The following is a 26,149-nucleotide window of genomic DNA, read 5'->3' on the forward strand; positions in this document are numbered from 1 at the left end:
TCACTATTCCAAGTGATCAATTTCTTTTCACAATTGATCATAATGAAAGGACTAAGAGTCAAAGGGAGCACATAAACAAGTCTAGTACCTGCTAACACTAACCGATAGAATAAATAAAGGGGAGAGTGATCCAACATGGGAAGTGAGATACTCAGCAGACTCATAGAATGGCAGATGTCCTAAATAGCATTCTGGCCTCAGAATCAGCTCTAAAGGCATTCGGATCTGGCTGAAAAGCCCATGAGAGTATTTCAGGCATGGAAAGCCAAGACACTCTGGCAAAAGATCTCTGTGAGTGAGATCCAAGTGGAAAGAACAGGTCTTCAAAGAAGGAGGTACCTTTCTCTGAAGGGAGGAGAGAACCTCCACTTTGACTATGACCTTGTCTAAACAAGATAAGAGTCGGAGAACTCAGAGGGCTTCCATAGCCTTGGAAACTCATGACTGGAGCATAGGGAGATTACTGATGCCATAAACAGGAGTGTCAATTGGTAAAGTCAACAACAGGAGTCACTGTGCACTTACTCCTCATGTAGGATCTCTGTCCTTAATGTGCTGTGCATTGAGATTTAATGCTATAACGAGTACTCAAACAATATATTTCACTTTGTGTTTCTATGGGGGTGCAAACTGTTGAAATCTTTACTTAATGCATACTAAACTGTTCTTCTGTAAAAAAAAAAAAAAAGAAATTATCAATTCCCAACTTAACTCTCACTGGGATTAAACATGACAATAGGTCTGATCTGATTTCATCATCATTTAAAAAAAATCATCTATTATTTTTCACTTTATGTTTCTGTGTGGGAGCAAACTGTTGAAATCCTTACTTAATGTATACTAAGCTGATCTTCTGTATATTAAGATAATTGAAAATGAATCTTGATGTGAATGGAAGGGGAGAGGGAGTGGGAAAGGGGAGGGTTGTGGGTGGGAGGGACGGTATGGGGGGGGGAAGCCATTGTAATCCATAAGCTGTACTTTGGAAATTTATATTCATTAAATAAAAGTTAAAAAAAAATTCTAATAAAAAAAAAAACAAAGCTGGGGCTCAATGGAGAAGGGAATCGACAATCTGAATGTGTTGTACAACCAAACATGCCCACCAAAGCTAGGGCAAGGTCAGGCTGCAGTAGGGCTGGTGTCTGTATCACTCATCAAAGTTGACACGTACTGGGCAAGGGACCTGTAGAGTTCAATTGTGATTGTGTGTTCACTCGAGCTCCCCAGGCATGAGACAGTCCTCAGGAAGAGATCATGATGAGCTGATGTGGGTTCCCATTGGTGACTGGAATGCACTACCTTGGTGGGGAAGAGGAGGACAGGAGGTTGACCCCAAGTCTGCACAGGCAAGTGCCCCAGTTTCTAAGGTCTTAGAAGCAGAACCTACCCTACTCTACTGAACTACCTGTTCTTTGAAGAGTAGAACATTTCTTGGGCTAAGGTGATGGACTACTGTGTTTACTGAGCCTAATTTTGTTTCTAAAACTATAGTCCTTTTTTGCTAACATGGGAAAATGTCTGCAGTGTTCTCAGATAGGAATATGCAAGGGTTTTTAACCCCTACAATGTTGTGAATTCTGGCACTGTCTCCTGGATCAAGATGGCACCAGAGCCTATCCTAGAGGGTTGCACAGGTAGACTCTGCGAGTTCCCTCTCACAAGCAAAGCCACTAAGTGTATTTCAGGTAGCTCCCCCTGCTAGGACCCAAGCCTGGAAGGACTATGCATTCCTTCTATAGCTAATGACGCTGGTGTTCAGTGTCCCTGCAGAAGGAGTCAGCTGAGTCGCTTCCATTTGCCCTTTTCTCTTTCATGAGGATTCCCCCTGCCTGTAGTGCCAGGGTCTCCACTGGCTAGCATGCTTTGTTTCTCTGTATCTGTGGCTGTTCCACATCTCCATCCTATGGGATTCCTGCACTTTTCTGCCTTGGATACTCACCTTGAAATGAACTTATTTACTTGTTCTTTTGAGTTTTCTCTATGAAAATGGAAGGGAATGACAAGGATGTCTACTGGGCTTTCTTAAACCCCCACTGATACAGCTTATTTTCATTAACATTGGAGTAGATAAGTTTTCATGGCTCAGACACCCCCTTCACCCTGCCACCCAAAAAATTTTAAAAGAATTTAAACTAGGGTCAGAACTTGCATTTTCATAGGATTTTAAGTTCCCTGCTCAGGCAAGAAAGCATCATACCAAGTATACTGAGATGTTCAATACATTTGACTTACCATGTCTCATTAGAACAGCATCATTTATAGAGTGGATGATGTGTTGAGAAAAGATGAAATTATGAAAGTCCTTATATATTACATATTGAGAAAGAACTGGAGTGTGGACATGCCCTTCAGGACAATTAATAAAACTTTATTTTCCTGGCTAAGTGAAATCAATTGCTATGATGATTTATTTATTTTTTGACAGGCAGAGTGGACAGTGAGAGAGAGAGAGAGACAGAGAGAAAGGTCTTCCTTTTCCCGTTGGTTCACCCTTCAATGGCCGCTGAGGCCAGCACGCTGCGGCCAGCACACCACGCTGATCCGAAGCCAGGAGCCAGGTGCTTCCTCTTGGTCTCCCATGCGGGTACAGGACCAAAGGACTTGGGCCATCCTCCACTGCACTCCCAGGCCACAGCAGAGAGCCAGACAGGAAGAGGAGCAACTGGGACAGAATCCGGCGCCCCAACCAGGACTAGAACCAGAGGTGCCAGCATTGCAGGCGGAGGATTAGCCTATTGAGCCGTGGCGCCGGCCCTGTTCTGATGATTTATACATATAGGCATAAAATTAAAACATTCATTGAATCATTAGGTAGGTACCAGAGCCTGTGTTGATATCATTTAAGAAAAAAGACCAGATTAGGGATAGCAGCCAACTGGGATTCTCCAGTTGAATAAGTTTATGATAAGATACTGATATTCTCTAAAAAACCATCCTAGCTACATTAACTTTTAGGGTGGGTAAGTTGTTTTTCAATCTTTGATAACATCAAACTTTAAATTCCTGACATCTCTCTTACACTGTGCTACTATTTGTTTTACCAGATTATAATTTCCTTGTCTTTTCTGTATTTTTCCATATTCCTTAAACAAAGTAAGTGCTTAAAATCATGTGTGAATATTAATGTAAACAAAAGCCTATAACATACATTTTAAAATATATGTTTTAAGGTGTTTAGTCTAATTAATTGATGTGAGATATTTAAATAAAATGTTTCCTAAAATATTTCCAATATATGCCAAAATGTTACATATGGCCTTTAAAATTTCTATGATTTCAGAGTGTGCATATGTAAGAGGTAGAAAAATAATATCTTCTGAATCATGCTTGCTTTGGTGTTTTCCTAACAATAAATCAAATATAAGAAATCATTAAAAAATAAAGAAAGAAATCATTAAATGCCTGCAATACACTTTTATTTAATAAATTCTGTAAAGTAGCATAACACATTTTTTAAAAATGTTAGAGAACTATGGAAAGAAATCTTCAGAAACCTCTCAAATTTCTGAATATTGAGTGATACACTATTGTTGTAGTAATTTTAATTTTATTACACACACACACACAAATAATAAAATCTTTTTTCAAAAGATCTAATTTATAGCCAGGTAGAACTTTCTTTGTTAGATGGTTCTGGTATAATAATGTTTAAGGCTTCAACAATGTGTATAATTCCTTGAAGTTTTAATATAAGAAAAGGAAATGTACCTCAAAATATTCACACTATGAGAGTCACCAAAAATATCCCAAGACTTTTTATGACATTTTGATTTATACACCTGCGATAATGGTTACGCTTTCTGAAAAAATTTCTTACTTTGAAAATGATGGATGTGGCCTCGGTTCATAAAAATGTATCTATCTTTCTAGCATTAATACAAAATCTACTTTAATATCAAAAATATTGAAAATTAGTAATATTGACAAATATTTTGCTAACTTATTTAAATTATACATTTGATAATAATATGATAGATTTTTAAATTAGATTATTGTATCATGCTTTTAAAATAGATGCTATCTATCCATCATAGTCATTATCTAACTATCCTCATCCAATCTTTTGATTTCTTTGCTGTGCAAAGATAACCATTTTTGGAAGCACTGCAAGTGAGATTGTTAAATTGAAAACATTAGTGAGTGAAGACAGAATCTTTCCTGCCAGGAAAAATGGTGCTGTCATACAAGGAGTAACCTTCACAGAGGTCATAATCATAGTGGCAGCTTTTTAACATATAGAATACACAATTACTTATTTATTAAATATTTTAATTATCTTACATAATTTTTAAGCATAATAGACTATGTTTTTAAATATTTTATTTATTTATTTGAGAGCAAGAGTAGTTACAGACAGTGAGAGAGAGAGACAGAGAGAAAGGTCTTCGTTCTGTTGGTTCACTCCCCCAATGGCCTCGATGGCTGGAGCTGTGTGATCCAAAGATAGGAGCCAGGTGCTTCTTCCGGGTCTCCCATGCAGGTGCAGGGGCCCAAGCACTTGGACCATCTTCTACTACACTCCCAGGCCATAGCTGGAGCTGGATTGGAAGAGGAGCAGCCAAGATCAGAATCGGCGTGCATGTGGGATGCCGGTGCCACAGGCAGAGGATTAACCTACTGCACCATGACGCTGGCCCCCATAATAGACTATTATATATCAAGTTTTATATTTCATTCAGTGGCAGAGAGTTGAGACTATTATCCAAATCTTATTTACTTCTCCTTTAATGGCTATTCTATTTTATTGGTTGAATCTAAAATTATTTTAAAATCAAATTTAAATTCAAATTTGAAGTAAAACCATTTTCCCTATAGCGTAGTTCAGTTAGCATCCAGTGACTGATGCCTTGTGATTATCTCAGTTTTCCTAATAATTTTCTTGTACATAAGGGTTCTGCCACTGTTATGGGTTGAATAGCACTTGTCTTCCAAAAATATGTTCAAGATATTTAAACTGTGATGTTTTAATGTTAATGATTGATGGATTCAGCATGGAGATTTTTTTCTGATTATGGTGTCTGAGAGTTAGGTCTGGTGGGAGGTGTTTAAGTCATTACAACCATGCCCTTAGGAAGTGTTGCCCATATGAGGGGTTGATTATTATTTGAGTTCAAGTTCAGCCTAACTGCTCTCTTGTCTCTCTCTCTCTCTCTCTCTCTCTCTCTGTTTCCCGGCTCGCCATATGTTTGTTCCTCTACACCTGCCATAACCAACCTTCATAGATCCAAACTGTGGGACCACCTAATCCTGAACTGTAATCTCTAATTTGTTAGCTAAAATAAACCTTTTCTTTCCCAAGAACCTCCTTTGGGGTACTTTAATCAAAATAATGAAAAACAGACTAACACAACCACACAGCTTTCAAAAGTCCATATTTCATTAAAGGGTCTAAAGGTCACTATGCAATCTAACAGCACAACAAATTTGGAATTAAAGTTTAGACAAATAGATATAAAGCCTGGCTTTTATTAAAATCTATGAGATTTTGTGAAGCATATTGAATTTCCATGGGCCCTTTGTTTTAATTGTTTATATAGAAATAGATGTTATGGCTTTTTAAAATTATGGATTTATGGGGGGGAAGCCATTGTAATCCATAAGCCGTACTTTGGAAATTTATATTCATTAAATAAAAGTTAAAAAAAATTATGGATTTATGGTACATATGGTTGGCCTGTAACATGGGAAGACTGCTCATAGGGGTGGAGTAGTTCATCTATACTGGTGTTAATACAGGGATTAGCCTGCATATCTCTCGGTCATGATTAAGACATGAGGTTGACGAAGCATCTGCTTCTCTTCCAGATAACATGCATTTCCGTGTCCTGGGCCACTCCCACCTCCAGACTAAATGTCGCTCATTTGTTTTCCATCTATATTATTCCTACTATTCAAGTGATCACTTTTTAGTAGAATATCCCTGAAAAAATGATATAGTTAGCCTACCAGAGTGCTAGTTCAAGTCCCAGCTGCTCTGTTTCCAATCCAACTTCCTGGTAGTTGAAGATGGCCAAGGTACCTTACCCCTCGCCACCAATGCGGGAGACTAGGGTGGAGCTCCTGGCTCCTGACTTTAGTGTGGTCCAAATCTGCTTGTGTGGCCATTTTGCAAATAAACCAGCAGATGGAAGAATCTTCATTTCTCTCTCTCTCTCTCTCTTTTTCCTTTCTCTAATAATCTACCTTTCAAATAAATCTTTTTTAAAAAGAAGAAAACAGTGCATTACAAAAGTCACATTTTATGATAAGTAGTACATGTATTAGATGTATTAGATAATATATATTATTGTTAACTAAATGTTTATGTTTCCCAAAAGTCATATGTCAAAATCTAATACTCAGTATAAAGGCATTTGAAGGTGGGGCCTGTAGGAGGTAATGAGGTCATGGGTGAGATCAGTGTCCCTACCTACAAGGGCTAGAGAGCTGGTTTATTTCTTCCTGACTTACGTGGAGGACATAATGAGAAGCCGGCAGTCTGCAAGATGGAAGAGGTCCCTCACAGGGCTGAACCTGCGTGTGTCGGACCCCAGTTGTCCATCCTCCAGCACTGTGACAAATAACCTTTTGTTGTTTATAGGCCGCCGGTGCATGGTACTGTCAGAGTCAACTAAACTGACCAAAGCAGACATCACAGATCAAATAATAGTAGTAGCAATATTTCCAAAATTAATAACTATCTGAAAACATGTTTCTTCATTTCTTTTACATGTTTGCTGCATTCATTTCTGAATAGAATTGTTCCCAGAATCCTAAAATGACAACTCATGGGAAGCTTCCCTCTCACTGGGCCCTGGAGAAGTACTGGACCAACTTTTACAGTAACTCTAGAGCTGAAAGGAATCCCAGGGAATTAAACTTCCATGTCTCCTCCCAGTGATACTACATTAAAGAAATTAAAGAAACCTGTTAGATCAGACCAGAGAGTTTTAACCAAGGCTCATCAGCATCAGAAAAAAAAAAAAAAAAAAGTAAAAAAGGAAAGAAATCAAGGAGGACCTGAGATTTAGCGACTAGGTTTATGAAAGCATTGTGTTCTGTCTGAAAGCCCTTGCAGATGGAATCCCTGACACATGTTCTACTTTGAGAAAAATAGCAGGACCTCCGAGACTAAACTCAGCAAACTATATAATTCTCAAAAAACAAAGTGTATACAGGGACTTGTCGTCGTCTATTGAAGACATTGCCTCCGTGAGTTATGACTTCTCTCGGTTACCTATGCCCTGAAGGAAGATCAATACGATGGCTCTCTAGAGAAACAACACTTTTTTAGTGCAGTGCTTTAAAAGCAATATTCCCAAGATTTCTACAATGATCTTAGATAAACTGGATGTACATTAAGATATTTTGAATATTAATTCCATGCTCAATTTCTTCTAGAACTTAGTTTCATGCAGAGGAGTAGGTACCTATTTTGTCTTGTTTTTGAACCGAATTGAATGTCACCTCATAGATCAGTGCATCTCATGTCCCTGCTAACATCTATCCTCCCTGCTGCTGTAAGGTGAATTTTGCATTTTTAAATGTATTTTACCCAGTCATATTTTTATTTATTCTTTTACATTTCAAATACTTATCTAATAACTATAATTTAGTTATAAACCAAAAGAATAATGGGCATAAATATAGTCAAAATTCTAAAACATATTTATGATAAGTAGACATAACAGAAAAATACTGTAACATTATTGATTATGCTTGTGAAAATAAGTTATATGGCTTAAGATTATATGTGCCATATTTTAGTGAATGTCTTATTGTTAAATATGTTTTTGTTATTTTAACTTTCATAATATTCAACTGAATCTTTGTTACTGTATACATTGACAAAATTTAATTTCTAGTATAAATTGCTAAAATAAAATTGCAAATTTAAAAGACATTTATAGTATTAATTATTTTGATTCATAATTTGTAGGTTTCCCTTTGTACCAATTAATAGTTGAAAATAATATATATTAATGGTTTAAAAAATTGTAGTGTATGGAAATATGTTAATTTAGCCTCTCAAAAGACACTACAGAATTTATAACTGAATAAAAAGGAGTGAATCCATATCCATAAAAAATGGATGCAGGACGAAAATATTGGGGAAGTTAAATAAAGTATGTACAATTAAAATAAGATAAAATTATATTGGTAAATTCAAAAATACACAAGACTCCCAGATTTCAGATTGTTGTTGATGAGAAGTACAAAAGTAAGGGAAATTGAACTAAACTTCATAACTGCAATGTTTTCTGATACTTCTGAGAACTAGCAGATATAATAATATGACTATATAATAAAATCATGTATAATAACATAATATACAATAATGTACATACTTGGGGGAGTTTAAAACCCTAAATATGTTCTATGTAATGTGCAGAACACCAATCACTGACATCGGGATATGGTGTAGTGGGTAAGGCAGCCACCTGCAGTGCCAGCATCCCATATGGGCACCAGTTCAAATCCTGGCTGCTCCACTTCCAATCCAGCTCTCTGCTGTGGCCTGGGAAGGCAGTAGAAGATGGTCCAAGTCCTTGGGCCCCTGCACCCTTGTGGGAAACCTGGAAGAGGTTCCTGGTTCCTGGCTTCGGATTGGCTCAGCTCCAGCTGTTGCTGCCATTTTGGAAGTGAACCAGTGGATGGAAGACCTCTCTCTCTCACTCTCTTTCTCTATCTCTGCCTCCGCCTCTCTAACTCTGCCTTTCAAATAAATAAATGAATCTTAAAAAAAAAAAAAAAAGAAAACCAGGTTTAAATGGCCCAGTTTCTTAATTAAAAAAAAAAGAATAAATATTTAATTGAAAACAAACACCAATGAACTGGGCTGCTGTCACTTAATTCCTCAGCTTCCTGAAGAAATAAAGACAGCAGATATTGTAGCTCAAAGCAGGGGAATAAGGGTGTGTAGGCCCCGCACATGTCCAGATGCCTGGTTTGTCAGTGGTTCTTGTGGCTTTAGGATTGACACGTGGCTAATCCCAAATGAAGTATAAAAATGCCTTGAGCTAAGGGTAGGAGGCTGGGTCTGTATCATAGTTTGCTATCATGTAGGGACTCTTGAATAGGGGATCAGTTTCAATACCCCATAAATATTGTGACTCCTGGTCCTGAGGGAGTCAGGGTGATGATGGCAATGGCTTAATGCTGTTAAGGGGGTGAAGTGTGTTGATTCAGGACCAGGGAAGGTTTTATAGTTGCATCCAGTTAGTTTCTGAGTAGCTTTACCTTTCAGATGCACCACCATTCCACAGCATCCATAAAGGCAACAAAATACTGGCATCTATACCCTTGATGAAGGCCAGAGAGATGAACATTTTCCCACCAGAAACTTCTAATCCCAAATCAAGAATAGAGCCATTGATAAAGACTTAGCATGCAGTCAGACTTAGTACTAATCTCTATATGCATATTATGGAAAGTTAAGGAGATAGTTCTAGGATTATTGAGGATGTGTATAAAACATGTAGTGTAGTGGGCTACCCAAAGTGGACTACTCTGTCTCCTGCAGTACATCACAAGTGGCTGTTGTCATTCTTAGACACATCAGCCACTTGGGTGGCCATGCCCAGAAGTTAGAAATATGCACCTCCAGACATTTTATTTGTCCCACATTTCACATCACTGTTTTCAGTCATAATCCTTGTTTCTATGATACAGAGGTCAAAGGGCATCCTTGGCACCTCACTGTGAGTGCTGTAAATAGATCCTTGCAATGGGTGTAATGGTAAATATACTTGGTTAACACCTCACTGTGAGTGCTGTGTATAGATCCTTGCAATGGGTGTGATAGTGGTAAGTATGTGGTGGAATGAGAAGGCCATGCCAAGATGGCACTGGCAAGCAAGCATCAGTTACTCAGGAAATGGCTTTGGAACCCACCTGGCAAAGGAGCCTGCCTGGCAACAGGCAGTGATTGGTTTCAGCATAAACCTCTCCTTGACCAGATTGGCTGCCTTGGTTATATAAGCTGCTGCACCAACTGACATAAATGAGTCTGCGAGCTGCTCACCTCTGGACTGCTTTCACCCAACTCCTGGTGTCCGTGTCGTGACTCTGCGCTTCTTGCCCCCACCACACTCCTCCTCTCAGAACGAATCCACAGCAACATCTGGCACCCAACATGACTGAGAGCCAGCTTGTTGGACTTGGCAAGGTCCCCCCTGATTTCAGCAAGTAGGCCCCTCGGTGTTTTGTGTAATGTTTGGTTCTATGAGGGTGAGCACAGAATCCCCTCCTATGCTCCTTTCCTTGTCCTTGTCCTCGGTCTAAGTGACCCCAGATTAGGCACACACCGCCCAGAAGTGTATGCCACTTCTCGGCTCCTCCTTTTACTTTTGGTTCACCCAGCAAATTCACATAAGGGGCTGATCATCCTGGAATTTGGAACCAAGTCATCTTCCCTCACTCCAGAGAGGTGACGCTCTGGAGACACTGTGTGGGCATATGGCCTTGACCTAACAAATCAAGGAAGTCCCCCACTAAGCACAGGACATACGTATGATCTGATATACCACTGTCTGTCTGTTCGTCTAACATAGGGAACCCTTGCATAAAGCCATCAGCCACTGAGGTGCTAGGAATTTGTTTTGTTATTACAGCAGTACTGTGGGTGTCTTTCCTTTGGCTAGAGTTGACATATCATACCACTCTTAAGCACTCAAACATGGGAAACATACCCTCCTCTCAGAAGCTCACCCAGATTACCAAACATAGTGAATCTGTGAGTGATAAGAGCCTGTCCCTCCAGGCCTCTGCCTCACAGACAACAGTTGATGACTTGAGGAGAGAGAGCTCCTAAAGTGAAAATGACATGACAGCAGACAACACAGCAATGCCTAGTCAGCCACCCTCCAAATACCCATGGGATGAACTTTAGATGACCTCAAGGCGATAACCCATGTGAGGTCATCCCATCTGCACTCAGTGAGGATCCCCATGTTTGTGGCATTCCCTGGACACCCCAGGCTCTCAGGGCACCGCTAGACCCCATCCCACTCGCATGTTTGTCATTAATGTTGAAGTGGACGCAAAATTGAGGCCCTGTATTCAATTCCCATAAAAAGGCTTCTGCTAACCAAGGGCTGAGGATATGCTTGGGTCTTTCCAGAGAATGCAGGACAGCCCATTTGGGTACCAGCCAGAAACATCAAGCCTGCAACTGACAGCCAACTGGGACCAGCTGAACAAGACTGAGAGACCACCTTGTTAGTGGACGCACCTGCTACTGATTGTCAAGTTGCAGCCCTATCATCCTGCCCAAAGCCATATCTGCTACTGCTCTATACCCTACTAGCTCCCGTCAGCCACTAGAATGGCCCACATCCTGTGTGCATTCACTCCATTCCTGATTTCCTTTGTTCCTCATTTCTACCCCCAACTGAGCAAGCACTCCTGTGGTCTCCCATTTCAAGAACTGGTTAGTCAACGATGGGTAAGATCCCTGGGGGACAACCTAAGACAGGCACAGTCCCATGAGGAGACCACATGGAAATGGGGTCAACAATGGTATGGCCAAGGGTCATGCCTCCCGCTGCTCAAAAATAAATGAAAAGGGGCAAACATGGAATGAAAAGGCCATGCCAAGATGGCACTGGCAAGCAAGCATCAGTTACTCAGGAAATGGCTTCGGAACCCACCTGGCAAAGGAGCCTGCCTGGCAACAGGCAGTGATTGGTTTCGGCATAAACCACCCCTTGACCAGATTGGCTACCTCGGCTATATAAGCTGCTGCACCAACTGACATAAATGAGTCTGTGAGCTGCTCGCCTCTGGCCTGCTTTCACCCGACTCTTGGTGCCTGTGTTGTGACTCTGTGCTTCTTGCCCTCACCACACTTCTCCTCTCAGAATGAATCAACAGCAAAAGTAAGTATACTTGGTTAGCACCTCACTGAGTGCTGTGTATAGATCCTTGCAATGGGTGGGAAAATGATAAGTATACCTGGTTAGCACCTCACTGTGAGTGCTGTATGCAGATCCTTGCAATGGTGTGATAATGGTAAGTACACCTGGGCAGGATCTCTCTTTCGAAATGCAGGCCCTCTCTAGACTATGTATTTCTAGAAATCTTTTGTGACAGTCACTTTAAGGAAATCCAGCAAAGGACCCTTCCTCTATAATCCCTTGGCCTTGTCACTTGTTTATGGTTGATAACAGTGACATTATTTCAACATTTATTCCCTCTTTGTGGTCAAGATCCTTTTTTGAAATCATCCTATAGCGAGGCTCTGTTTGTCCCTCATTGCCATGTTGGATTCAACCCAGTTGTTTTTCTGGTCCCATGATGGGAGGGAAGTATTTGATGACCAGCAGTTGGTGTTAATAATCCTTTTGGCCACATTATTTTTTTAAAAGATTTATTTATTTATTTGAAAGGCAGAATTACAGAGAGGCAGTGGCAGAGTAAGAGAGTAAGAGAGAGAAATAGAAAGACAGAGATCTTCCACCCACTGGCTCACTCCCCAAATATGCACAATGGCCAGAGCTGGCCAATCTAAATCCAGGAGTCAGGAGCTTCTTCGGGTCTCCCACGTGGATGCAGGCCACAGCAGAGAGCTGGATCAGAAGTGGAGCAGCTGGGACTCAAACCGGTGCCCATATGGGATGCTGACACTGCAGGTGGCTGGTTTACCCACTACACCACAGTACTGGCACCCTCATTTTTTTTTAAAGGTTTTTAAATTTATTTGAAATTCAGAGTTACAGAGAAGAAGAGGCAGAAGCAGAGAGAGACAGAGAGAATCTTCCATCCAGTGATTCACTCCCCAGATGGCTGCAATGGTCAGGTCTTACCAGGCTGAAACCAGAAGCCAAGAGCTCCAAAGTCTCCAAGGAGCCAGAGCCAAGGTCTCCTGTGTGAGCACAAGGGCCCAAGGACTTGAACCATCTTCTACTGCTTTCCCAGGAGCATTAGCAGGGAGTGGTGTTGGAAGTAGAGCAGCTGGGACTCGAGCTGGTGCTCATGTGGGATGCCAGCCCTGCAGGCGGCAGCTTTACCTGCTATGTCATAACACTGGGCCCCCTTTCAGTCACATTTAAGCAAAAAGAGGTATTAGAAAGAGTGTATCTTGGGTTCACTTTACCTGGAGTCGATTGTTAATCTTAACCCTATCTGTTCTGAGGGGAAATTGAAGGTCTTAGACTCATCCTATGTTCTATAGCAGTCACTGACATCAGGGTAATGGAAGAAACTTATTTATTTGAAAACCACAGAGTAAGGAGCGAGGCAGCTTTCATTTAGTTCCTAGGCTCCCTGAGGGGAATAAAGGCAGTGATCTTACAGTTCAAAGTAGGGGAGTGTTCGAAGGGTGAATATCGAGCGTTCGCCTGGTTCTTGGCCAGTGGTGCTTATGGCCTTCCTCCTTCAGCCAGCAGTTCTGTGTTCTTGATGGTGGAAAAGCAGAAGGGGGTATGTATGCAGGTGGTAATCACTTGCTACTAACGGTCAGAATTCTCCTGAACAAGAACTGTTGAGCTAATGCTAACTATAAAGGTGTTAAGTACTGAAGCACTTTGCTGGGCCAGTTATACCACTCCTGTTCAATGAGCTACTTTTGATCAAGGGCAAGGAAATCTTGAGCTAAAGGTGGCCAATGAGTCTCAGGGATGTATTGCCTCTACTTTAGGGTCTCTTGAAGAGGAGTTCAGTATCGTGACTTTAAAAACTTCTCTATACTCGCTCTTAGCTCAAGAATTTACTATTTCTCAAGTGTATTATTGAGTTATGCTCCTCATTTGTGCTCCATTTTTAAAAGAATTTTTATTTACAGGAACCAGGGCATATTAGATACACAACCAATTGTAAATTTACATCTTTTAATTCAATTTTGAGGTGTTTGCACACACATAAAAATTGACATGTAGCAGCAGACCTAAGGTGAAATCTTCAGGTTATGTTGCAAATTATTTCCATGGAGAAATGATCTGGAATATAACATAAAAACTATATTAAAAATACTTACCTTAGTGTCCTTTCATGTTGTTACTGTAGTCTGTCTTTATATCTCATCTTCTACCATTCCTTCATACATAATTTAGAGAATACTTATATTTCTTTACATATTCAATATTTTCCACATTGCTATGGCTTTTTCTGTGTGTTTTACTCTGTTTCATCTTCACTCTTTCACACTCAGTGTTCAGATTCCATCTTAGACTTCAAAATTCAATTGAAATATGAATTCCTCTTAGAAGATCTCCTTTACCTGATAGGCAAATCTTGGCAGCCTCTTTTCATATTATTTCATCGATAGGATTTGTTTACCTGCTAATTCTATCTTCATTTAGATCAAGGGTCAGCAAATTTTTCAGTAAAGATTAACACAGCAAATATTGTAGGTTCTAAGGGCAAGTTAATTTATGTCATAACTACTCAACTCTAAACAATAGTGCTAAAGCACCAATAAATAATTTGAGAATTAATGTGTGGCTATGGAAACTTTATTTACAACAAGAAGGAATCAGCTGGATTTGATCTCTGGGCCATAGCTTGCCAACCTCTGAGTTAATTACGGTTGACCTTTGAAGCTTGCTATAAAATGTATGTGGCAAAGCATTAATGTACTTTAATAAATATAAAACATGATCTAAATTGTCCTTGAGTTCTAGGTGGAAATAGTTTATCTTAATTGGCTATTTCTCATCAATAGATTCTTGTATATAGTAAAGCTGTAAAATGATGAAATATACAAATTATTTAAGAAGACTGTAATAAGAATTAGTGAATTTTGTGACAATTTTGTTCAGAAAATGATTGTGAAAGAAATTAGTCAAGAGATGAGCATCTTCAATTTATTATGAGCCCTACTTTATGATGTCATAATGTATTTGTTTCTTCTCAATGGTTGGGACTTTCCTAAGTATTGCCTAATCCAACATGCCCCAAGTCTCTGAATTTCTCCACTACTGGAGGACTAGAGGTGCTGGTGCTGTGGCATGTAGTGGGTTAAGCCACTTCTGCAGTGCTCGCATCCCATATTGGTGCTGGTTCAAGTCCCGAATGCTCCACTTTCTATCCAGACCCCTGCTAGTACTCCTGGGAAAGCAGCAGAAGATAGCCCAAGTGCTTGGGCCCTTGTACCCACGTGGGAAACCCAGATGAAACTCCTGGTTCTTGGCTCTGGCCTGGTTTAGCCCTGCCCTTGTGGCCATTGGTGGAGTGAACCAGCAGGTAGGAGATGCTCGCTCGCTCTCTCTCTCTCTCTCTGTAATTCTTCCAAAAAATTTAAAAAAAATCTTTAGAAAAAAGAGTATTAGAGTTTGTTAAAGAACAATGTAAGAACAAAAATTCGCACCAAAAAATGGCATTTATTTTGATGTGGACTATTGGCATTTAAAGTAGAATAATTTTACTATAGATATAGTTTCTTTCTTCCTAATGCTATCTGCAGTAGGTGATTTTATTCTTAGGTCTTGTGTCAACAATAATCTTTCTAGCCCTCAGCTACTTACAATTCTCTGCCTTTGACTTAAAAATCTAATACAGAAGAGATACAGAGAACATTAAAGTGTGTCATAAAAAAGCTGCCAAAACAGATCGCTTTATTTTAAAGATCCAAATCCTTGAAATCTAATGTTGCTCTTATTTAGGTATAATGGAGCAATAGATATCTAAGTCTAAATTCTATATAAACACAGGCTTCCCAATCCACTTTGAAAATGATCTAATAAAGGTTAAACTAGTAAGGCATATACCTGAAAATTGCTATTAAATTGAAATGAGGGAATATTAGTGTTTACTAAATTTCAATAAGTATAAGGCACCACTGGCATTTTCTCTTCTTAATTTAAATTACTTTTCCTCCTAAGGTTTTCACGAGGGACATTAAAGTTAAGATGAAGTGTCTTTAGTAATCCTAAGTATTTCAAGTGTGTTTGAGCGCATATGTGTATAAGCATGTTTTTAGCACATTTACATTAATGCATTTAAAATAGATATGTTTTCCACTCGAAACAGGGTTGAATAGCTTTGGGGCGTTGTTCCAATGGTTCCATAACAAATGACAGCAAAATTTAGTAGTTTAAGCAGCTCAAATGTATCACATTACATTCCCATGGTTACTAGTCAGGTACAGGTGCCATCAAACTAAAAGGAAGAAAGATATCAGCAGGATTCCTTTCCGGAGGATTTAAGGGAGAATCGTTTCTTTACCCATTCATGTTTGTAACAAAGGAGAGCCATGTAGCTACTGCACCAAGGGCCATGTTTTATTGCTGCTGACAACTGAGAACCATGCCACCTTCTAAAAACCAGCATATTCCTTTGCTTGTAGCCACTTTGTTCCATCTCCCGAGTCAGAAACTATGGCTGAGCCCCTAGCACGTATTGCCCTGTGCTACTCTGCCTTCCTCTCCAACTTTTAAGAGCTCTTGGGCTAATACTGGGTTCACCTGGATAATGTCTGCATTTTAAGGTTCATTAGAAAACTTTATTCCTCCTGCAACTTTAATTACCTTGTGATACATAACATAGTCACAATTTCCAAAATTAGAGTGTGGAAATCTTTGAGGGACTATTACAGAACCTACCACATCTTGTAATTCCCAGTGTTGACAGCAGTGATGATCAACACAGTTACTACCCATAAACTTCCAGTGAGCCAGTAATACAATGGTCATATTCCATCTTTTATTCTTTAATTCTCACAATAAATTTATAAGGAACCCCAAAGGAAACAGATATCTAAATAAGATATTTTATATGAATATTACTAATGTGAGTTGTAGTAAAACAAATGTCATTGTAATTGTATCATTTGAGTGATAATTCGCGTTTTTCTAACTTTTAAATTTTAAAGTAGAGCAATATTTATGGTGGTGATTTCTAAAACTGTGACAATTGCTTAAGACAAAGAAGGTTACACAGTCTTCTGTGACACAGAATGAAAGTTCTGGTTGTGGTACAAATATAGAACATTGAGATAACGTCTGAAGTGAAAATGAAAAGTAAGCATCCAAGAAAATGCCTCCAGACACTTGTAGAAATGAGAAGGGAACTCCAAAGAGGCCCATCTCTGCTCTATCCTATTGCGTGTTAAAATATAGAAAAGCTTTATTTCAATTCTATCTTTTTCTAGCTCATTTTTCACCTCCAAATTTACAACTTTTTTTTAAATCAAGCATGCTCCTCCATCAGGAATCCTAACGATAGTTAATTATACAAAGTTCTATTCATTTTCTTTCATATCCTCAGAAGAAATTTCTGCTTCCTTGATGTTTCAATTTTCCATAATGGCATAGATCAAAAATAAATATATGAGTTAATGGGACATTTTTCTTCATTAAAATACAAATGAGGACAGATTATATTTTTGTATTATTTTTATTTAAAGACATAAAATTCAGGAAAGGCTAACATATTTGACTAAGTGCAAGGGAAATTTAAAAACATAGTATGTTGAATGAAAATAATATATTTTTAAGTGCTTGACAAAATTAGAGATGTTTTATCTACAGGTAAAAATTGTGAGCCCGGATGCTTATCTCCCTATATTCAAATGACTTTGTTAAAGAATGTCGAGGCTTGTGTGCTACTTGTCTAGCAAACTACACTTCCGTATAGTTCAGTTTCCAGGCTCTCTCCTGTTTGATTTTTTAATTCTTAATTGGACCTATTTAGCTTGATAATAATCCCGCTGCCTAATGACAACCGCTTTTTCTTTTATTTAATTCCTTACTTCTTTGAATTTTATTATTTTAAAAAACGATTTATTTATTTACAAGACAGAGCAACACTGCCCAAATGGCCGCAACACCCAAGGCTGGGACAGAATGAAACCAGGAACCTGGAACACACCAGCATCACAAGCAATGATTTAACCGTGGCACCACCATGGCTGCTGTGCATGTCATAGCTTTTTATTTCCTTATATCTTTTTTTTATTTTTCCAAACCATCATTACCTTTCTTGAAGATTTACACTACCATTTCTGTTTTTACAATCAGTTTGCCAACACAGTCTCACAAAATACCTTTTTGGAAGTTTAATTATAATTATACTAATTTATTGGTTGATTAAGATAATATTAATACCTCTGTTACATTGTTTTATTTATTTAATTATTTATTTATTTATAGAGTTAGAGACAGAGACAGAGAGAAAGGTTTTTGTTCCGTTGGTTCACCCCCCAAATGGCTGCTACAGCCAGAGCTGTGCTGATCCAAAGCCAGGAGCTAGGTGATTCTTCCTGTTCTCCCATGAGGGTGCAGGTCTCAAGCACCTGGGCCATCCTCTACTGCCCTCCTGGGCCACAGCAGAGAGCTGGACTGGAAGAGGAGCAACCAGGACTAGCACAGGCGCCCGTATGGGATGCCGGTGCTGCAGGCGGAGGTTAACCAAGTGAGCACGGCACCGGCCCCCATGGCTTGTTCTTTATGACTTTACATACACAGAAGCCTCTTGTGCCCCCATTCAGTCATTACTGTACCACACGTGACCATCTTGAGTTTTAACAACAAATCATTGTTGTGGATTCTACCTGTAAACACTGATTTTGTTTTTGGGCACACATGCACACATTTCAAACCTATTAGTAACGTTTAACTGACTTCTTTTAAAATTTTATATTTGATTTTCTGTTTTCACTTCCATGTATGTAAATATAGATTGATTTTATTTATACTCTTCTCAAGATAAATAGAAATGACTTTCTTAAAATAAATATTTTGGTACCTGTTTCAGTTCTGGAAAATTCTCAACAGTATCTTCAAAAGCAGTCTCACTCTAATCCCTTCCTTATTCTTCTGAAACTCAGGTCAGAGTTATCTTGGGTCATTTGTGTTTGTTGAAAACTTTTCTGTTTTTGTCTTGTTTTTTGTTTATGTCACTATGTACAATGGTCCAGGATTTTCCCCCTCTAATCTTATTTCTGATTTCTCTGTTCTCTTTTAAATTGTCTCTACTTTTCTTAAGAAGCCTGCACTAAATATTTAATTTTTGACATAATTCATTTTTAAATTTCTAGATGTTTTATTTGGTGTTTTTTCTTTCAATCCTTATGTCACTATTTATGGCTTTATGCTCCCTGGAAACACTTTGGAGCCTGAGTTTCATCTTTTGTAAATAGTAAGCTTTATTGATTTATAATGCTTGTCAGGAGGCTTCATGGACTGTTGGAGTGGTGGGCCTTTCTGTTGTTACCTTCTGTGCTTGTTTGCTTCTTTATCTTTAGGCTGCTCATTTTCTTTGTTAATCATACTACAGGATGTTTTGAGATATAAGAGGAAAATGACACTCTCCTGAGAAGAAATTTAATGAAATTAATTTTGAGTCCGAGCTAATTTTTCCAGAAGTTTTATATGTTTATCCTATGATTTTCTCAATGAGTAGATGAACATATTTAAAGATGACTGTGGTTCTAGCAGCTGTTTGGCAAATATGTTAAGGTTGTTTGCATGATCCAGGTATCAGGAATTTAGTTTGCAAAGCCTTGTGTGCTCACTGTTGCTCGCACTCTCTCTCTCTCTCTCTCTCTCTCTATATATATATATATTTTCCTCTCTCTCTGTATATATATACATATATACATATATGTATATATATATATATATATACACACACATACACACACACACACATATCCGTAGTACGTTTACTGGATCATATGAGTTCTGCTTTTAATTTTTCAGAACTTCCATATGTTTTCCATAAGGACTATACCAATTTTTATTATTAGCAGCAAGCAAATGTTTTTCCTGCACATCTTTGACATCCCCTTTTATCATTTGTCTTTTTGATAATCAGTATTTTAACAGGTACGAGGTAAAAATCTCACTGTGCTTTTGATTTGCATTTCTCTATTAATTTGTGTTGTCAAACACTTTTCATATACCTATTTGAGTTTTGATTGCCTTTGAAAAAATGTTCATTGTTTTAAAGGCAGAGTTACTGAGAGAGAGGACAGAGAGGGTGACATCCTCAATCCACTGGTTCACTCCCAGATGGCTGCAATGACTGGTCTGTGCCAGGTTGAAGCCACGATCCAGGAACCTCCTCTGGATCTCCCATGTGGGTGCAGGGGCCCAAGAACTTGGGCCATCTCCTGCTGCTTTCAGCAGGGAGCAGAATCAGAAGTGGAGCAGCCTGTTCTCAAACTGGCGCCCATATTAGATGCCAACACTACAGGCCCTGGCTTTAACTCAGTGTGCCACAGTGCTGGACCTATGCCCAGTTTCTCTCCCTCTCTCCCTCCCTCCCTCAGTCCCTCCCTCTTTCTATCTCCTTGCTATTGATTTTTAGTAGGTCTCTATATATTTTGAACATTAACTCCACATCAAATACACAATTTTCAAATATTTTCAGTTCCATAAGTTGTCTTTTCATTTTGTTGGTTGCTTCCATTGCAGGGAAAAAAAACCTTTTTGTTTGATTTAATATCTTTTATTTTGTTTATTTTTTCTTTTTTGGCCTGCCATTTTTTTTTTCCTGAAGATTTGTTTATTTATTTGAAAGAGTTACAGAGACTGAGAGACAGGGAAAGAGAGAGAGAGAGAGATCCTGCATCCTCCAATTCACTTGCTAAATTGTCAAAATGTCCAGCACTGGATCAGGCCAAAAAGCAAAGAGCCAGGAGCTTCTGCCAGGTCTCCCATGTTGGTGCAGGGACCTGGAGACCAGGGCCACCTTATGCTGCTTTCCTATGCACATTTGCAGTGAGCTGGATGCGAAAGGCAGCAGCTGGAACTGGAATGGGAGGAGGTGGCTGCTTTACCAGCTATGCCACATGTGGGCCCCGGCCTCTGATTCTAATGTTTTACTTAGAAAATTATTCAGATCAATGTTAAGGGATTTTTTCACTATGACTTCTTATAAGAGTTTAATGAGTTCATTGCACATTTAGGTCTTTCAAGCATTCTAATTTTGTGAATCATAAGGGTCCAATTCACATATGTATCTTTTTTTCCAACACCATTTGATAAAGACATTATCTTTTACCCATCTTATATTCTTGGTGTCCTTGTCAAATAGCTATCCCTTATGCTCTATTGGCATGTGTAGGATTTTGTACCAGTTATTTGAAATAATGGATGTGAAACCTCCATTTTTGTTATTCATTCAGAAGATTGCTTTGGCTATTTGAATCTTTTGTAATTCTATAAGAATTTTAGGGCTTTTTAATTGCTTTAAAAATCACTCAAATTTTGACAAGAATTAATTGATTGTATAGATCATTTTTGGGTAATGTGAAATATTTTTTACAATATCAACTTTTCCAATCTGTGAACAAAGACTAGCTTTCCATTTATTCGTTCCCTCTTCATTTTCTTGCATCAATGTTTGATGGTTTTCAGTGCACAGGTTGTTCACTTACTTTGTTAGATTTATCCTTAAGCAATTGCCGTTGCCACTCTTGTGAATGGGATCATTGTTTTATTTCTCAGACAGTTCATTGGTAGTATGTAGAAATGCTGGGATTATTGTGTGTTGATTCTGTATACTATAACTTCATTGACTTTATTAGTTGTAACAGTTTTTGCTAGTCTTTAGAGATTTTTGAACATAAGCTTATGTTATCTGCAAATAGCAATTTTGTTTCTTTTCCAATTTTTATACTTTTTATTTAGTTCTGTTACCCAATTGCTCGGGCTACAATTTCCAGTACTGTGTTAAATGAAAGATGTGAAATCGGGCATCATCTTGTTTCTGATAATAGAGAAAGCATTTTCAAAGTTTTCCATTGGAGGTTGTAGCATTTATGTTCTTTATTGTTTTGTGTGTATTCTTCCTAGAGTTTTTATCATGAATAGGTGTTGAATTTTTGTCTTTGCCTTTCTTTATTTTTTCCCTAAAATTTATTTATTTATTTGAAAGTCAGAGTTAAAGAGAGAGAGAGAGCAAACTCCCATCTACTGCTTCACTCTCCAAGTAGCCACAATAGCCGAGACTGGGCCAGTTTAAACCCAGGAGTCGGGAACTTCATCCAGGGCTCCCACATGGGTAGCAGGGGCCCAAGCACTTGACCATCCTCCAGTGCTTTTCCCAGGCCATCATCTGGGAGCTGGATCAGAAGCAGAGTAGCAGGGATGGGAACAGGTGCCCCTATGGGATGCTGGCACTTGGAAGCTTAACTCTACGCCACAGTGCCAGCCCTATTTGCTTCTCTTTCATTCTCTGAAATGATCGTATAATTTTTCTCCTTCATTTTGTCAGTCTAGTTTATCTCTTTTGTTATCTTGAGTAAGGTGAGTCGTCACTGACTCCCCTCCTTTCATCCAGCTTCATAACAGAGATTAATCCTTCAAATATACTTTGATTCCATTTGTCAGTACGTTGTTGAGGATTTTGCATCTATGTTCATCAGAGATATGATTGCATTTCCTGATAGTTCATTACTGGTTTTGGTAGCAAGATACTTTTGTTTCATAAAATAAGTTTGAAAATACATATTCTCTTTTTTTTTTGAAACAGTCGGAGTGTTGGCTTTAATTTTTGACTTTTTGATATAATTCACCACTGAAGCCATCTGGTCTTGTGTTTTTCTTTATGGCAGACTTTAATTGGGGTTCTGTTTCCTTGCTTATAATTGGAGAATTTATATTTCTCATTTCTTCACAAAGCTTCATCCATTTCTTCCTAGTTATGTGATTTGTTGGAGTATATTGGTCACTGAAGTGTCTTATACACTATTTATCTGTTATTTTATTTCCCAAAAATATCTTTTTCCTTACCTTCAGTCTCACCTTATATATATCATTAAAGCTTAAATCCATCTGTTATATGGGACATTGTTGAACAATTTTAATCAGTTGTAATGTCTCCTCATTAACTTGAAATTTTATTTATTCCCAGTTTCTTTCTTGTTAACCTAGCCCAAGGAAACTAGTTTAATGATTCTTCTATTGTTTTTATACTCTATATTATTTATTTTGGCTCTAATATTTATTATTTCTTTCCTCTGCTTACTTTATAATTATTTTTTCTTATTCCTCTAGTTCTTTGACATAAAAAGTCTTTTTTCTTAAAGTAGGCATTTATCATAATAAATTTTGCATTTAGAAATTATTTTGTTGCTTAATATACATTTTAGTATGGTATGTTTCCTGCTTCATTTGCCTCAATATATTTTTGGGTTTCCTCTTTGAGTTATTTTTTTACCTATTTGTTGTTTAGGAGTTTGCTGTTTAATATTTGTGAATTTTCCTACTATTATTGATCTAGCCTCAAACCATTCTGCTAAAATATGCTTTATATGATTTCAGTCTTACAGGTGATGAATAGCTTTGTTGCCTAAAGAATAGTCTGTCTTGCAGAATTGTCTATGTTCCCTTGTGAATAAAATGTGTAATATACTGTTGTTGAATAGAGTATTCTTTAAATATTTATTAGAGTCCACTTGTTCTATACTGTTATTCAAGTCTACTGTTTCCTTATTGATTTTCTGTCTGTATTATCCATACATTGCTTTATGTGAGGAAATGGATTCCTCTAAAATTATTGTATTTCTCTTTTTCTCTCTTTATTTCCTTTAGCATTTGCCTTTTATTATTTAGTTGCTCCAGTGTTGGGTCATATATATTTATGACTGTTACAAACTATTGATAAATTTTCACCTTTATCATGATAAAATGACCTTATCTCTTGTGATAGATTTTTAGAGTCTGTTTTGTCTTCTGTAAGCACAGCCAAACTTGCCTTCTTTTATTTCCCAAAAATATCTTTTTCCTTACCTTCAGTCTCACCTTATATATATCATTAAAGCTTAAATCCATCTGCTACATGGGACATTGTTGAACAATTTTAATCCATTCAGACACTCAATTAAAAATAATGAATTATTGTTATTCATAGTTGTTAGCTTTTATTGCGGTATAATTAACATGCAATTAATTTCATGTATTTAAAATGTAGAATTCTGGGCTGGTGCAGTGGCGCAGTGGGTTAATGCCCTGGCCTAAAGCGCCGTCATCTCATATGGGCGCCAGTTCAGGCTCAGCTGCTCCGCTTCCTGTCCAGCTCTCTGCTGTGGCCCGGGAAAGCAGTAGATGTCCCAAGTCCTTGGGCCCCTGCACCCACGTGGGAGACCCAGAAGAAGCTCCTGGCTCCTGGCTTCAGACCGGCACAGCTCTAGCCGTTGCGGCCATCTGGGGAGTGAACCATCGATGAAAGACCTCTCTCTCTCTCTTTCTGCCTCTCCTCTCTCTGTGTAACTCTGACTTTAAAATAAATAGATAAATAAATCTTTTAAAAATAAATAAATAAATAAAATGTAGAATTTCATAAAATAAACATCAAAAACAGAAGAAGAAATTTCTCTTTCTGTCCATCTTTCTCAACTCGCCTTCCCCAGGCAAACATATATATGATTTGTTTACATTTTGTTTTAAAAATTTATTTATTTATTTGAAAGAGCTACAAAGAAGGAGAGACAGAAGCAAAGAGAGAGATCTTCCATCTGCTGATTCACCTCCCAAATGGCTGCAGTGGCCAGGGGTAAAGCCAAGAGCCAAGAGCTTCATCGAGGTCTACCACATGAGCACAGGGGCCCAAAGCCTTGGCCATCTTCTGCTGCTTTCCCAGGTACATTAGCAGGGGGGTGGATCAGAAGTGGATCAGCCCAGGCATGAACTAGACCCCATATGGGATGCCAGCAGTGCAGGCTCAGCTTTACCGGCTATGCCACAGTACAAGCCCCCATATATCTGTTTTTGTCACTATATATTAATTTATATTCCCTCATATTCTATGATTTACACAGCATGCTTTTTTATGTTGTAGTAACATCAATTATTTACTCCTTTTCCGTTGTTATTATTTCATGGTACAGATTTACCAGCGTGTACTTTTCCATTCACATGTTTATTGGAGTTTGGGTTCTTTGAAGTTGTTGTTTTTGTAAACAAAAATGCTGTGAATATTCTTTTACAAGATTATGTATGGACATATAACTCCTTTTTAGGGGCAAATACTTAAAAATGGAATTACTAGGTTTTAAGGTGGTACATATTTGAATTTTACAGTAGTTGTGAAAGTGTTTTCCAAGGTATTTTTTAAATTTTCTTTTTTTATTTAATGAATACAACTTTCATATGTACAGCATTTAGGGATATAGTGTTTCTTCCCCCATTCCTGCCCTCCCACCCCACTCCCATTCCACCTCCCACTCCCTTTCCCATTCCATTTTCCATTAAGATTCATTTTTAATTGCCTTTATATACAGAAGACCAACTCTATATTAAGTAGAGATTTCAACGATTTGCACCCACAAGACACATAGATTATAAAGCACAGTTTGAAGACAAGCTTTACCGTGAATCCTCATAGTACTACTCCTTAGGACAGAGATCCATCATGGGGAGTAAGTGCACAGTGATTCCTGTTGTTGATTTAACAACTAACCCAAGGTGTTCCTATAATTGCAATGTAAGAGGGTTCCACTTATACAGTTTTCCTGATGCTTGCTGTGTTCATTCTTTTTAATTTTAGTAACTGAAGTAGCACCTCCTTTGATTTCACTCGAGGATGATTAATGCTAAGAATTCTCATGAGATTGTTTGTTACCTGTACATCTTCCATGATGCAGTGTCTGTTCAAAATTTTGTGCATTTTATTGCATTATTTTATTTTTAAATTTTAGAATTCTTTATGTGCTCTGGATTCAAGTTAATTATCAGATATATGTACAATTTGCAAATATATATCTGAAGTTAATTAAAATCTATATAAATAGGATAATCTGGCTTGAACCCTTATTTAGATATCTAATACCTAATTAAGGAAATTTAGATGGTTAAAATCAGTTTCACTTAAAGTGTGATGAAAACATAACTACATGAAATTATAATATTAGTCATTTAAAAGTAAGACAATTGGAAATTCAACATGTCTTAGGAAATGTTATTGGCTAGTTAGTATTTATTGTATTTTATTAATGTGTCATCAAATAAAATCTATCCCTATCTGAAATCCATCAGAAAATAAAGCAGTCATTAACTGAAACAAGTAAGCACTAGTTCCTAACACAGAATTCGGTCAAGTTAATATTTTTGTAATCATTTATATTTGATCAAAATTTGCCATCTTAATATTTGAGGCTACAATCCATGTAGTTGTCCATTCTACATCTTACAAAATATGCAAGATGACTGAATTCAAGCTGAATTAATGGCTCAAAACACTGCCCCTGACCTTGAACTACCAGTGCATTCCAGTAGCAGAA

The sequence above is a fragment of the Oryctolagus cuniculus genome, chromosome 3, assembly GCF_051225735.1.
Source record: "Oryctolagus cuniculus isolate XC-2025 breed Fujian yellow rabbit chromosome 3, ASM5122573v1, whole genome shotgun sequence".
Classification (NCBI taxonomy): domain Eukaryota; kingdom Metazoa; phylum Chordata; class Mammalia; order Lagomorpha; family Leporidae; genus Oryctolagus; species Oryctolagus cuniculus.